The sequence below is a fragment of the Euprymna scolopes genome, chromosome 43, assembly GCF_053919585.1.
Source record: "Euprymna scolopes isolate OS-2025 chromosome 43, ASM5391958v1, whole genome shotgun sequence".
Classification (NCBI taxonomy): Eukaryota; Metazoa; Mollusca; class Cephalopoda; order Sepiida; family Sepiolidae; genus Euprymna; species Euprymna scolopes.
In genome coordinates, this window is record NC_136524.1 from 46,953,670 (window position 1) to 46,969,196 (window position 15,527).

At 35.8% G+C, this 15,527-nt stretch overlaps 1 protein-coding gene across 8 annotated transcripts in view; it reads right to left on the reverse strand.

Moving 5' to 3' along the window:
* Nucleotides 1-15,527, reverse strand: part of LOC145268319 (RNA-binding protein Nova-1-like) — a 198,181-nt gene that overhangs the window by 46,324 nt on the left and 136,330 nt on the right. The window lies entirely within an intron of this gene.

The window sequence follows — 15,527 nt, forward strand, 5'->3', positions numbered from 1 at the left end:
CAACAGCAGTAAGTAGTAGTAGTAGTAGTAACAACAAATTGTAGTTGTAATAATCAACAATGAATTATGTAGAAGGCATCATAAATCTCACCAAGATGAGCCAAAAAAAAAAAAAAAAATTAAAGATTGGATTTGTAAGCAATCCAGATTGATAGGAAAAGAAAAAAATTTGTGCTGCCATCTAAAAAAAAAAAAAAAAAAAAAAATCTACTATTAAAATTTGAAAGAGAAATCAGACCTTGTACTGCTTTGATATTTCTGCCAACAATATCATGTCTACGTGTGTAAAGAATAGTCATCGCTAAATTCTACAAAATGGTGTATTTTGAATCTGCCGTTGAAATGCCAACAACAATTGGTCAATGGTCATACTATACTGGATGTATTGATCCAATTGATCCAGATTATGGTTTTAAAGCAAACAGTCCGGCCTTCAAGAACAAATCTGACCATAGGTGCATATATTCTTAGCAGAAACTCCAAGTAGACTGATTTTTCTTTAAACAACAAAATCTAGTTAATTGCTCCACAAGTTACGTCAATATTGCAACAAATATTATTGATATTCTTTATTAAACTAGTAATATAAATGCAGGTAAAAAAAAATGTCTTTTCATAGCAGAAATATGTTCAATATAAAAATAAAATACATATGCACTGAAGCAAACAGAAAGTATGTGTGTTTTATATTGCCTTGGGACTTCTCCAAAATCAACAGAGGCTATGTCATTCCTGTTGATTGCGGTGTACTGCTGGTCCCGTGCAGTTTTAGGATGTCCAACCTCTCAGGTTTTATTTTCTTTCTTTAAAAAGAAATTTATTGCTATTTGCTTGAGGTACCCTGATTGGAGAATGCCGACAAAGCTGTTAAGGCATTTCTTTTCGGGGTCAGAGTGCTTCCTTGGGGGGCACAGACTCTTCAATCTCACTTTTCGACTCTTGTGTCGCATTTCTCACCATAGAAGAGAGAGAGAGAGAGATATAAGTGCCCATACAAAAACTATAACTGCAGTTCTAAAAAATTCAATAATTTCATTTATATTACTGTTAATACATCAACTTGAACATGCACATACTTGTATGGACTTTTCTGCACAAGCTGAGAATGGTGTCACAAAAAAAAACAAAAAAACAAAAAAAAAAATTCTGTCAAATAGGAATTCAAATTTTCCAATTGTAGAACTCAGCATTTACTATTTTTTAAAAATTTATCTAAAAAAATAATTAAATAAAAATTTGACAGTGAATTTCAAATTGCTATTTATAAATCAAAATTATAACCAAATTTGTTCAATTGCTAAACATTACAACAAACAGCAAAAAAAAAAGAAAAAGAAAAAAAAGAAAAAAATAGTTCTGTCAAAAACCATGAAAATATCAATATTCAACTTTGTATTAATTTTTGAAAGCTTTTTAAATTAATCGTATAAATAAAAAAAAAAGTATCTAATTAAAGATAAACCATTTTTTTTTATTATGAAAGTATTTTAATATATAAAAAAATTTAAGCAAGTGTTTAGTTATTCCCAATGTTTAGATATAATTTACATGTAAACAGTTTTTAAAATATAAGCAAAGAATAGGCAAACATCCCCAATAACTAGCTGCACATATCCAACATTGCCTGGCAGTGTTGTTATTGTATGTATGTATATATATATATATATATATATATATATATATATATATATATATATATATATATATATATGTTTGTTTTGTATTATTTGTTTTACCAATTTGACTGATAGATACCATAATGTTTCAAACTGAAAAAAAAAAAAAGCTAATGAAAAAATAAGATAAAAATGTGGTAAACATCATAGTACATCATCTGCGTTTTGTGTCAACTTTCTAAAGGATTTGCTGATGATAGTCGTTTAGTAGGCTACCCTGAATCAAATATCGATATATCAGACAGACTGCTATCTGGGTCTTACTTTGAAAAGCCGACAAGAAAGCTTTATGTCAGATGTTGATGAATTAGACACAATGAAAAGAACTTTTTTATCTAAAAACAGAATTAATAAATTTTATGTTAAAAAAATTATTTTAAATGCTTTTTTTAAATATTGATAATGTTCAAATGTTTCCGAGATATTAAATGTACTGAAACTGAAAATTCAAATACAAAACTTTTTGTTTATTTTTTTAATACTAAACGGTCACACAATTTACCAAGGCTAAAAGCAACTTGAAGATAAGGGTTAGTGAGATTTTCAATTGGCTGATGGAACGGTATTATAAAAAGATTGTGAAGTATGATTAATTCAAAGGACAATTCAATAAATATTTGCTGACATTAGACTTGAAAACTACCATGTTGAAGTCTACAGGAAAATATTCCCATGGTAATGTGTTCCACAGGTGGAAAGTTCTTGGAAAAAACTGTTCATAGACACTATTTGATTTCAAGTTTGTAGTGTTGCTTAGAAGGTTTTACAGAGAGGAACTATAGTTTGAAGTCTAGTCGATCACCCACCATGGAAATGCCGATAGAGTGGAAAGAAACTAGCAACGTCTCTTTTGTGAAATAGAAACTACAGGAATGACAAGATGATCTCCACCTAGATTAATTATATGTAATAACAAACAATATATTTTTGAAATACTATCTATATAAATTATTTAGTTGTATATTCATTTAACAAATCAGTTCTTACTTGAGCAGCAGAGGATGTGAGGAGACCTGATTCTGCCATAAAAAGTCATCAACAAGAATTATAAACTTACCTTTCAAAGAGTGTTTCACCTCAAGACCTATCTTTGTAAATTACACAGAAAATATATCACTAGCACTTTTGTCTCAACAGAAAGAAGAACAGTATTCTTTGTATAACTCCACTTTGGAATAGCCTACCAGGGGAGGTTGTGTGATATTTGATTAAGGCTAACCTACTAAATGACCCTATCGTCCATCAGCATCGTATCCTTTAGAAAATTCACATGAAACGCGGATGATGCAGTTAAGGTTCACCACACTTTTATTTTAAAATATAATACTTTTATAATGCCTAGCATATCCACGTTAAAAGTGGCCCTGGACAAACAGCCGATATATAGATACAATATCTTCTGACTTTCTTTTTACAAGGCTTGTCGTACTTTGCTTTGTTTTGCCAATAAAATTGATTGAATTTTGTAATTCATCTTGTTAAACATTAACTACTGATCATAAATACACATTTTAAACTAAACAAATACTAACCGAAAATTAATGAGAATGCATCATGTAAAACCGCTAGTAGTTAACTATTTTGAATAAAATGTTTGCAAATATAAATTTGATGTTAAAAAATGTAACTGGAATATTTACAAAGCAAAACATGGATTATTTGTTTCACATTTTAAAAGGAAATCGGGATAAAGCTGACAATGTTTGCAGAGATCAGCCTTTAGTTAACTCTGAGGTGCAGAAGTTGGAATCGGATGTCAGCAAATTTTTGCAAGAAACATGAGAAATACCCCCCCCCTCTCAATCTCCTTTAAAGAATAGTGCAAAATCAATTAAATTTTATTGACCCTTTTATTTCAAAAGAGGATAAATAAATGCACAATGATTTATAAAACATAATTCATGTCCCTAATGAAATTATTTTTCATAAATGTAAAATAAATTTTATAAACGTTGAGAGAAATTTTTAACTTTATGTAAACCATACGTGTTGACTTCTTAAAGGATGTCATGCTGATGGGGATCATTTAATAGGCTAGTTTGAATAAAATTGATGTGTCAGACAGATTGCTCTCTGGGTCTGACTTTGAAAAACCAACACCATAACTTTGTTAGATGTTGATTAATAAATGAAAAAGTTGGACCATTTCTTGCACCAACGATAAAATCAAAACACCATATTTCAAGTTCATTCAACATACCAGCCACACAATCTTTTTTATTTATTGTTTATGTAACGATACCAGTTACAAGGTTAACTAATTTAGATATTAGCTTTGCAAAAACTTATTTCAGTTATTAATTATGTTTTTTTTTTTTTTTTTTTTAGTTTAAATCCTATCATTGTTTTGATTTTATATTAAAAAAATACTCCTTTTTTTGCAATACGGTTTTATTTTCTGAACAAATATTTAGCATTTGTGTTCAAATGATCCTTTCTTTAGAGGGGCCGGTTTGATTTTCAAGTTGTGATAGATTTCTAAATCGCAAGTTAAATGTGACCATAAGGAATTACAGTTGCATTTAAAAGTTAAATAGATTTGTATCAAAATTACAAAAATATTATTTATATGAATGAATGAGAAAGATTTTGTTTTATTTTAAATTCATGTTTTGTATTTCAAGTAGTGAACTTTGCAAGAAAGAGAGAGGGAAGGGAAGACAGGGGCGGGGGCAATGAAGAGGGGGGAGGGAAAGACAGAGGAAGAGAGAAGGAGGGAGAGAGAAGGAAGGAGAGAGAGGGGGGACGAAAGGGAGAGAGGAGGCGAAAGGGAGAGAAAGAGAGGGGGGACGAAAGGGAGAGAGGAGGCGAAAGGGAGAGAGAGAGAGGAGGCAAAAGGGAGAGAGACAGAGAGGAGGCGAAAGGGAGAGAGACAGAGAGGAGGCGAAAGGGAGAGAGACAGAGAGGAGGCGAAAGGGAGAGAGACAGAGAGGAGGCGAAAGGGAGAGAGACAGAGAGGAGGCGAAAGGGAGAGAGACAGAGAGGAGGCGAAAGGGAGAGAGACAGAGAGGAGGCGAAAGGGAGAGAGACAGAGAGGAGGCGAAAGGGAGAGAGACAGAGAGGAGGCGAAAGAGAGAGAGACAGAGAGGAGGCGAAAGAGAGAGAGACAGAGAGGAGGCGAAAGAGAGAGAGACAGAGAGGAGGCAAAAGGGAGAGAGACAGAGAGGAGGCGAAAGGGAGAGAGACAGAGAGGAGGCGAAAGGGAGAGAGACAGAGAGGAGGTGAAAGGGAGAGGGACAGAGAGGAGGCGAAAGGGAGAGAGAGAGAGAGGGCGAAAGGGAGAGAGAGAGAGAGGAGGCGAAAGGGAGAGAGAGAGGAGGCGAAAGGGAGAGAGAGAGGAGGCGAAAGGGAGAGAGAGAGGAGGCGAAAGGGAGAGAGAGAGGAGGCGAAAGGGAGAGAGAGAGGGGGGGGCGAAAGGGAGAGAGAGAGGGGGGGGCGAAAGGGAGAGAGAGAGGGGGGGCGAAAGGGAGAGAAGGAGAGAGAGAGGGGGCGAAAGAGAGAGAGGGGGCGAAAGGGAGAGAAGGAGAGAGAGAGGGGGCGAAAGGGAGAGAAGGAGAGAGAGAGGGGGCGAAAGGGAGAGAAGGAGAGAGAGAGAGAGGGGGAGAAAGGGAGAGAAGAAGAGAGAGAGGGGGCGAAAGGGAGAGAAGAAGAGAGAGAGGGGGCGAAAGGGAGAGAAGAAGAGAGAGAGGGGGCGAAAGGGAGAGAAGAAGAGAGAGAGGGGGCGAAAGGGAGAGAAGAAGAGAGAGAGGGGGCGAAAGGGAGAGAAGAAGAGAGAGAGGGGGCGAAAGGGAGAGAGAGAGGTGGAGAAAGGGAGAGAAGGAGAGAGAGAGAAGGAAAGAGAGAGGTGGAGAAAGAGAGAGAAGGAAAGAGAGAGGTGGAGAAGGAAAGAGAGAGGTGGAGAAGGAAAGAGAGAGGTGGAGAAGGAAAGAGAGAGGTGGAGAAGGAAAGAGAGAGGTGGAGAAGGAAAGAGAGAGGTGGAGAAGGAAAGAGAGAGGTGGAGAAAGGGAGAGAAGGAAAGAGAGAGGTGGAGAAAGAGAGAGAAGGAAAGAGAGAGGTGGAGAAAGAGAGAGAAGGAAAGAGAGAGAGAAGGAAAGAGAGAGGTGGAGAAAGAGAGAGAAGGAAAGAGAGAGGTGGAGAAAGAGAAAAAAGGAAAGAGAGAGGTGGAGAAAGAGAAAAAAGGAAAGAGAGAGGTGGAGAAAGAGAAAAAAGGAAAGAGAGAGGTGGAGAAAGAGAAAAAAGGAAAGAGAGAGGTGGAGAAAGAGAAAAAAGGAAAGAGAGAGGTGGAGAAAGGGAGAGAAGGAAAGAGAGAGGTGGAGAAAGGGAGAGAAGGAGAGAGAGAGAGAGAGAGAAGGAAAGAGAGAGGTGGAGAGAGAGAGAGAAGGAAAGAGAGAGGTGGAGAAAGGGAGAGAAGGAAAGAGAGAGGTGGAGAAAGGGAGAGAAGGAAAGAGAGAGGTGGAGAAAGGGAGAGAAGGAAAGAGAGAGGTGGAGAAAGGGAGAGAAGGAAAGAGAGAGGTGGAGAAAGGGAGAGAAGGAAAGAGAGAGGTGGAGAAAGGGAGAGAAGGAAAGAGAGAGGTGGAGAAAGGGAGAGAAGGAAAGAGAGAGGTGGAGAAAGGGAGAGAAGGAAAGAGAGAGGTGGAGAAAGGAGAGAAGGAGAGAGAGAGAGAGAGGGAGAAAGGGAGAGAAGGAGAGAGAGAAAGGGAGAGAGAGAGAAAGGGAGAGAGAGAGAGAAAGGGAGAGAGAGAGAGAGAGAGAGAGAGAGAGAGAGAGAGAGAGAGAGAGGGAGAGAAATGAGAAAGACAGGGGAAAGAAAGATGACACAGGTGGATATTATTTTTGTGACAAAATAATCAAGACCTATAATTAGTATCATATCGCTTTAAAAGTTACTGAATTGCCAGCAGGCAAGTGTAAAATACCAATTTTCTTCAAAATGGCTTATTGCATGGCGTTGATAAGTTAATAATTACAACGTTTGTAACACAAAACATTGTAATGTTAGAATATTGCAATTAATAAACAGATTAGTTATTACATCATAGCGTGTGTGTTGCTTTCGTATATTAATGAAGGGCATTAATCTGTGTGTTTGCATATTAGTTTATTTATCTGCTTCCAACTTACAAGTTTAGATATAGTGGAGGAATCCAACTCCCTCAAGGAAGCCTTATGGATGATTATGAAAATAGCCTTTTTACCAGTCAGCATTCCTCCAGAGACTTGCTAGAACATCCTCCTCTTCTGCCAGTGTCTGCATATGTCCATATATTAATATAGAACATTTGGACATTTTTTTTTTTTTCAAATTTTCTTTTCTCATTATTTTTGCTAGGGATAGCGCATCCTACCAGATGACAGCCATTCACTTGCTATTTCAGACGCGCCAGTTGAGAGATCTTTTTAGGTTTCTAAATGTTTCTTTAAGTGCAATTGTTTGTATTTCTCTTGCACTTGGTTCCCTGGGTATATTCATCAGGTAATTCTAGTACATGAGCCTATTAGCTCGTATGATGGGTGGAATGATACAACTGCATAAAAGTGCAAATATTAATAAAACACATTCAGCCAACCATAAGTTTGTATGGTAATGTTCCTATCTGGTGTTGCCCGAGAGTCTTTTTTTACTTTCTTTTAACAAATTATTTTTCTGTTTCTATTTCAATTTTGTGTGGCTGCTTTGTGATACTATAAGCACCCCCTCCCCCTGCTCCCAAGTGTTTTGGGGAGTAGGACGAGAAAGAGAAAAATAAGTATAACAAAAGAAGAGAAAATAGGTTTACTGGGTAACAAAGGTGAGGAAATGTGGTTGGTGGAAAGACAATGGATAGGAAGTTGTTCACCGAGCTAGACAAAGAAGAGCTGAGATGCAGTTGTAATTTAGGTGTGACAAATGATGAGGACAAAAGGATCAGAGATATATTTAGGATTGGCAGGGGGTTTTACAACCGTAGGGAGCGATTTGCAGAGTTGTGACGTTTACTGATAATCCAGTTAACTATAGTTTTGACTTTTGCCCTTCCACCCATTCCGAAAGAGATCGGAATTGAAGCCGGGCAAATGTAGATCAGGCCAAGACATAACCAGACATCTATCAACAGACAAGGTTGGGGTCACGTGATGGTATCGCAAATGCAGAGTTTAAACAGATTTACATCAAGTACTTGTCTTTATTGTGGTGTGATCACGAATCTGATTTGGCTACAGTTTTTCAGCTGTTATGGTGACATGTTATCAGATTTTATCAAACTAATCTTGGTAGCCACTAGGGTCAAACTATGTAAGTACCAGAAATAGTTTTAAATAATTTATGTGACTGAAATAGAATTTTACGCAAAAAAATAAAAATAAAATAAAATAAACAAAACAAACAAGAAAAAAACTATGATTTAACGCTAAATGTTTTTAGCTACCTGATCATAAAATTTGCAATTTTTTAACAAATACAAGAAACTAAGTGCTAGAGTCAAGGTTAAAATTTGATTGTTTTTATCTCTTCTCTCTCCATGCTTTTTTTTTTCTATAATAAAATTAAAATGTTCATTTTTTTTTTTAAATTAATTTTTTTTTTATGTCTCAGATTCATAAAATACTAGCAAAAAAAAAAAAAAATAATGTTCTCTCTGGTCACATTTTTGCCAGTCTATGTCATGGTGGACAAACATCTAGGTGGAGGTAGTGACTGAAAAGATACTATTATAATACCCCCCCCCCCACAAAAAAAAAGATAAAAGAGGTACTGCCTGAAAGGATGATATCATTAACAAAACAGATACTACACTATTCCCATGCAAAGCAAATGAAGAACGAATATATGCTATACTGCCCCCCCCCCAACAAAAAACAAGGTGATATTTCAGAAGATTGGTTCATAAAAGGAGAAATGACAGCAGAACAAATATTACATTACCCTCTTTCCCACCCCTGCAAAAATCATGTAATACTTGGGAGCATTGCCCTGCCTCCTTAAAAAAGAAGGTAATTCCTGGAAGGAGGTTCTATCACAGCAGAACTCTCTCCCTATCTTTTCTCCTCTTTATCAACCTGTCATGAGGATACTTTTCCTTACAAGCAAACACTGGCCAAATAGTCAAAATCACATTGTTGTATTTGCGATATGGTTCACCAACACTGGCTTTTATGAGAAATGGTGCCCCTTTTCATGTAACAACACAAAGCTCAACACTCCACCAGACTAGATGAATTCTTGTCCTGGAATCCAGCAAGACCACAAGAAAGATATACTATAACATATTTAAAATGGTCAATTAGGAAGAGGAAAATTATATTCTCAACTTCTTTACTCAGTGTTTGAGAGGTAAGGAACAACTTTATCGAAATATTTGAATATGTATTTATCTTATATGGAGATCAAGTGTTAAGCCTCGAATGGGGGCCCTCTTGATCTCTGAGAACTTTGACTAAAGTAAAATGAAACCAAATGAAAAAAATAGTACAACTCTCCTTTATATAATCGATTCCACGATTCAGCATTTTCTTTCAAAATTAGTACATAATAATGAAAAACCACTTGGCGTTGTCCAGGGCAAAAGTGTAACATTTTTATTAAAACTTCTACCTCTCTACCTATCTCTATTCACATCTCTCTCTTTCTCCAATTTTACTCTTCTCTCTCCCAAATTCCTTCTTTCTGCCCTGCCCAGCCCAGTTCTCTCTAACTGAACACACACATACAGACAGACAACACTTCTTTATATAATAGATTCCTCTAGGAAGGCTTTCCAAATTAGTACATAATAACACTTAAAAAGCAATTCCTCTGACTAAACTTGGTCCAGTTGAACCTCAGAGAAGGAATAATTTTGTTTCTGAATTTTAAATATTTTTCCAAAGCAATGCCAATCAAAAATATACCAATTTTGACGGCGTTTGTTTTATAGTTTTGACTTTTCACTGGACATATAGTCACACATACAGACAACTCTACTTTATATAATAGATTTTTTTTTTCTGATTGTGAATAGAAAATGAGCATTTTGGGTGAAACATAGCCAGTTGTATACCAGTCAGCCATGTGATTTTTTTTTAACTGTAAATAATCCACCCGCTCTCCATATACACACTGCAGCAAAACAACGATTAAACCCCATTCCCTCAAATAATTTCTTTTTTTAATTGTAGATAAATAATGCTAAGAATTACGAGTACAAAAAAAAAAAGAAAAAAAAAGAGGACATTCGTCTGTATATCTGTATGTTGATGGAGAGCACTGTCCTTGTGTCTGTATGTAGAGATTAATGAAGAGCATTCATCCATGTCGGCATATGATTCGGTATTAGTAAAAAGGCATTCATCCATGTTTGTATATGCGTGCATATTTTAACAAAAGGCACTCATCCGCATATATGTATACGAGCCTGGTATTAATAAAGGGTGCTCATCTGTGTCTTTATTTAATTCAATATTTTATTAAAAAGCATAAGCGTAAAAAGTCATAATTTCACTAATTTTACTAAACAGTAACTGTCCGTGTCCGTACATGATTTTGTATATTACTGAAGAGCATTCATTCAAGTGTCTGTATATTAATAAACATCTCACTGCACAACTCCCCACTTAGGATGGCCCTAAAAATCTGGCACCTAATTCACAGAAGCCCTTTACATCTCAGTGGCAGTGTACCTTGTTTAAAGTGGATATAAGTAAACAAAAAACAAACAAGAACAAAAAAAACATTCATTTTGTGTGTCTGCATTTCATACCAGAGAAACATACTGCCTTCAAATAAGAATCCGTATTCAGTAGTTGAAATCCATCACCTGTATCTGTTGATTCGCTAGACGTTTCACGGCAAAAAGTTATAATAATAATGATAGAAACACTTAACTACACACCCCTCCCCAAATTGTAATATCAGCATCGACTGGCACCATACCAAGTAGTCGAGGAAGATGTAAAGGCCGAGGAGAGAGAGAGAGAGAGAGAGAGAGAGAGAGAGAGAGAGAGAGAGAGAGAGAGAGAGAGAGAGAGAGAGAGAGCACTAACCAGACTTCCACTGGATCAGTGCAAAGAAGATTGAGACCTTGGAGAGAACTATTGCCACCCAAAAATGGTGATTGCCAGAGAGAAAGTGAGGGTAAATGACTGTTGCCATGATGCTAATTCATTTGTAGAGGTTATTGAAAGAGGTGTAGAGTACTGGAAATCTGGGAAGACTTGTCATTCAAACTGTAGGGAAGACCAGCAAGTTGTTTCTTGGTCCTGGATATGACCTTAAACTATATCCAATGGTGAGGCCCCAGCTTGCGGGCTTTAGGGAGTGTGGAGCCACCTTTTAATTACCATTGCTCCCAGGTCCACTCTGAGGGTCCCAACTATGGGTTAAATAGAAACCGACTTAAAAAAAACAAAAAAACAAACAAACAAACATACTCTATTAAAAAATCGTTCTTCAAAATCACTAGATTCGGCATTAAATAACCTGAAAATGGTTGATATGCCGTAAAACAAAAACAACCAACCAGTGAGCAATCTCTGATAATGATCCATGTGAAAATTCCTAGTGAGTGCAAATGATAATAAAAATCAGTGTATCAATGTGATCATGCTTCATTTGTTATTGATTATTATATAAACACTGTGGGTGTAAAGAGATAGCTTCAACCTTTTGAGGTATCAAAACCAAAGCAACCCCTTCAAATGAACATGGAGGGGTAGTAGTGGGAATCTTTGACATAAACTAATTAGGGTTCCTCATTATAATTGACCCCCCATGGGGCCTCACCTCCATTCGTGTGAGTGAGCGATGTAATCTGTAAAATCCTCCTCCTCCTTGTGATGGGGTTATTATGGCAAATTGGGTAGCCCTGCATCAATTGGGGTGAGCGTGCATAGGGTTCCTATTTATACTTGCCACTCCTGGGGCCTCCATCCTGTTGGTGAGGATGACCGATGTAATCCAACAAAACTTCCTCCCCTACCCTGCCATATTTGGTAACTATACAATTATAAATCAAACAGTGTGAGCATGCACAGGGTTTCCAGTTATAAGTGAGCGGTGTAACTCATTAAAACCATCCGTCTCCATAGTGAGTTATCCTGACAAATTTGGTAGCTCTACATGAAACCACGGTGTGAGTGCGCATACGGTTTTCCCCTGAGGCCACACCTCCGTTAGTGGGGGTAGGGTGACTTTATCATACCCATTTTTGCTCTTTGATACCTCTCCTATCATTGTATGTGCTTAGTTAAGTATAATAGTAAGCCATAGAGGAGCCTATTCGTGTACAGACACACAAATGTTGAGCTTTATTTATATAGATATATGTGTGTGCATTATTTTGACAATACATATATCATTTGTCACCAATATCATTTTTATATAATCAAGGATGTGGGTACCTAATATCAACAAACGCTGAAATCAAAATGAATTCCCCAACCTTTGGGCCACAACAACCTGTTTGAGGTGGAGAGAAGACCCCCCCCCCCCAGCTTCCAACAATTCCAATAAGTTTCAACTAAGTTAAAACCAAGACAGAAAACACCGAGTGTGTATATGTGGTGGGAAAGGAACAAGAAGTCATTATTCGATGGAATAAAAGTCATGTTACCCTACTGAATGGAGGGGGAAGGGGAGACAAGAAGTCATTCTATTATGAAACAAAAACCCTAGCCCTGTCATAAATCATTTGAAGTCTAGGTCTTCATGGACAAAATTAACATTTCCAGTTTTCAGAAAGAACTGTCTTAGAAGAAAGTTTAAAAAAAAAAATGGATTTTGAAAAAACAAACAAACAGAACTCTTATCCAAGATCCAATCTATTTCATTGCCCCAACCTGATAGGTCTTGAACTGTCATCTAGGCTTCAACCTCTGTCCCATCGACGAGATGTTGCATCCCTCTGCCTGTTCTACAAATACTTTAATGGTGAATGCTCTGACGAACTGCAAACACTCGTACCTCCCCGACGTAACTACCCCCGACAAACCCGACAAGCTACTAAGTCTCATCCCTTTACAGTAGAGATCCCTAGGTGCAAGAAAGCCTTTTACTCCAATAGTTTCTTCCCCAGAACTGCGGGTCTTTGGAACTCCCTTCCGGGATTCTGCTTTCCCAACTGCAATGATATGCAGAAGTTCAAGTGTAATGTTAACAAACATCTTTCTACTCTTCTCCCTTCATAATGACCCCGCTAATTAATGTCCCTAATAGTAGCCCCCTGCTTCAAAGTGGCACTGTGCCTTGTTTGGGGTGAAAATTGAATAAAAAAAAAAAAAAAAAAAAAAAAAAAAAAAAAAAAAAGTTATATTCCTGTGACTGTTTTACAAGTACTTTAATGGAATATGCTCTGATGAACTTATAGCACTTGATAAACCCGATAAGTAGCAAAATCCCACCCCTCCACAGTAAAGGTCCTTAAACACTGACAAGCCTGCTAGTTATTAATTTCTTCCCTTGAACTACTAGACTTTGGAATTTCCTTCCCGTTTCCTGCTTCCCTAACAGTTTGTGAACAGACATCTCGCTCATCTCCTCATTTAGTCTTCAGTAGACATGGTCTCAAATACTAGTATCTTGCATCTAAGTGGCAATATGTTTGTTTTGAAATGAATAAGAGTTATAAAAAACAAAAACAAAAGTTAAATTCTGTTAACATGTGGACCATACACACCCCTATCAACAATATGCCATATAGAGGCAACAGCTGCATATACTTTTGATTAAGATATCTAAAAATCAAAAGTAAATCATAATAAAAAGTGAAACTGCTGGTTTGCTTCTATTGACTTGTCTCCCAACGAGGGCAAAGGTCGATTTTTTTAATCTGGGGAGAATCCAACTCCTAAAAAAGGGGAACTCTGGATTGGCACAAAAATAAAAAGTGCTTCAGTCTAGAAAACTCCTTTATTGATTGACTAAGTGTGCTATCAGAACAGATACTACACTTTCTTCCTAGCCACCACCAAAAGCCCAGATTGTTATGGCAGGAAAAGTGTAAGAAAACTTTTAAAGACGAAAAGATGGAAAAACTGATGTAATTGTAGAAAGAAAGATGTTAATATCAATAATGATTTTATAAATAGCAAAAGAAAACAGCGCTCGCCGGCGCCAGCTCAATAGTTAAAATTATTTACCAAATGAAACCAGCAGACGTTACTATCCTGCTAGGTAATTATGGATTCTCTGCCAAGTAGCTACTACTATCCACTTTGGTCAGCAAGAAAAGGTCAAAGGTTATGAACTAAGATTATAGCTTGTGGGTTAGATTTTTTTTTTTTTTTTTGCCTTTGGTGTAATTGTCTTCAGTCTGTATTGGGCACAAAAAGACGGGTTTTTCTTTCTTATTTACTTATTTAAAATTAAACGTATTAAAAAAACAAACAAAAACAAACTTAAACTATGGTGTACTTTGTAAATTGAACAAGTATTTTGTATTTATTTTAAATAAGAAAATCCAATTTATAACGAAGAAAGAGTTTATGTTTTGATCTGCCAGATTTAATAAATAGGAAGACAACTCAATTCGAACTACTGAGATCAAAATCAGCATTGTAATGGCTACAATATCCTATTAAAATCGCTAAAAATCGTAAAAAAAAAAAAAAAAAAAAAAAATGATTTTCTATATAAAAATCTACTCTATCAATTTACATGGTTTTTGGAATATGACATTTTTGTTCTGTGATAGATACATAGACCATAAAGATTTTTCTTCAATTTAGTTTTTTTTTAAAACAGGTTTTAATTCTAAATAAGCACATTTTTCCTTTGTTTCCTATTTGTTTCGTTTTTACTTAAAACAAAAATATGTACAATTGATATCAGTTATTTTATCAAGAAAAAATGTGTCATGTCTGCAAGAAAATGCTAAAAATAACTGAACAAAATCAAACCGGCAAAATCTCAGCCATTTTTTTCAGAATGGCTTGTTCTATCAATTTGAGATATAGTCATGTGCAGTTCTAGGAAATCTATCTACCCAGGCCTTACTTTATCACCATTTGAGAAGGGGTTAGTTTATTGTTAATTTATATCCATTTTTAGTTTTCCATGCAACCACAATGCAAATAACTTCCGCCTCAAAACAAATATGTAAATATGTATACATTCTACCAAAAATAAACTTAAGATCGTAGATAATTAGATCTTTTTTTATTTTATAATTTTCTCATTAAATTATTATATCATTTGTTTTAGCCTAAAGAAAAAAAGAATCAAAAAGGTGTGATTCTGAATGAAAAAGGTACAATACTTTAATTCTAGTCCAAAGGTTTATTAAAAAATCCCTCTTTATCCCACAAACTAATTTTGTTCCTGGTGAACACCAAAGAAATGAATATTAAAAAAAGTGTGCCTGCAGCCATGTGTCTTGTGTAGTTTTTTACTTTTAGCTGGAGCCGCAAAACTATGATTTGTACAGTAGATAATATTCAATTTTTATATTTGTTGCTCCATGAACAATTTCCCAACATAATTTAGAAAAACCTTTTGTAAAAAAAAACCAAAAAAAAAAAAAAAAACCATAATTACACCAATAAAATACTTTTCTGGCAAAATGGAACACTTAGTATTTCATAGCTTCACAATAAATAAGTAACAAAATACAAAAAAAATAAAAAATAAAACTTGAACAAAATGTAAAAATTATATTAAAAATTAAAAAAAAATTTTCTTTAAAATTAAAAAATGCCACGCACTGCATCTTTGGCTCTCATATTCTTATTAATAAATCAGGCAAAATGTGTGTATGTGCATGTGTGTATGTATGTGTGTGTATATGTGTGGATTGTGGCAAAATTTGTATCGTTTTAAAGCTCGACGTCTCAGATGACAAATATCGAAAAATTAACCAAAAACATTAATTCTTTCATCATCAACTGGGCCATTTTTTT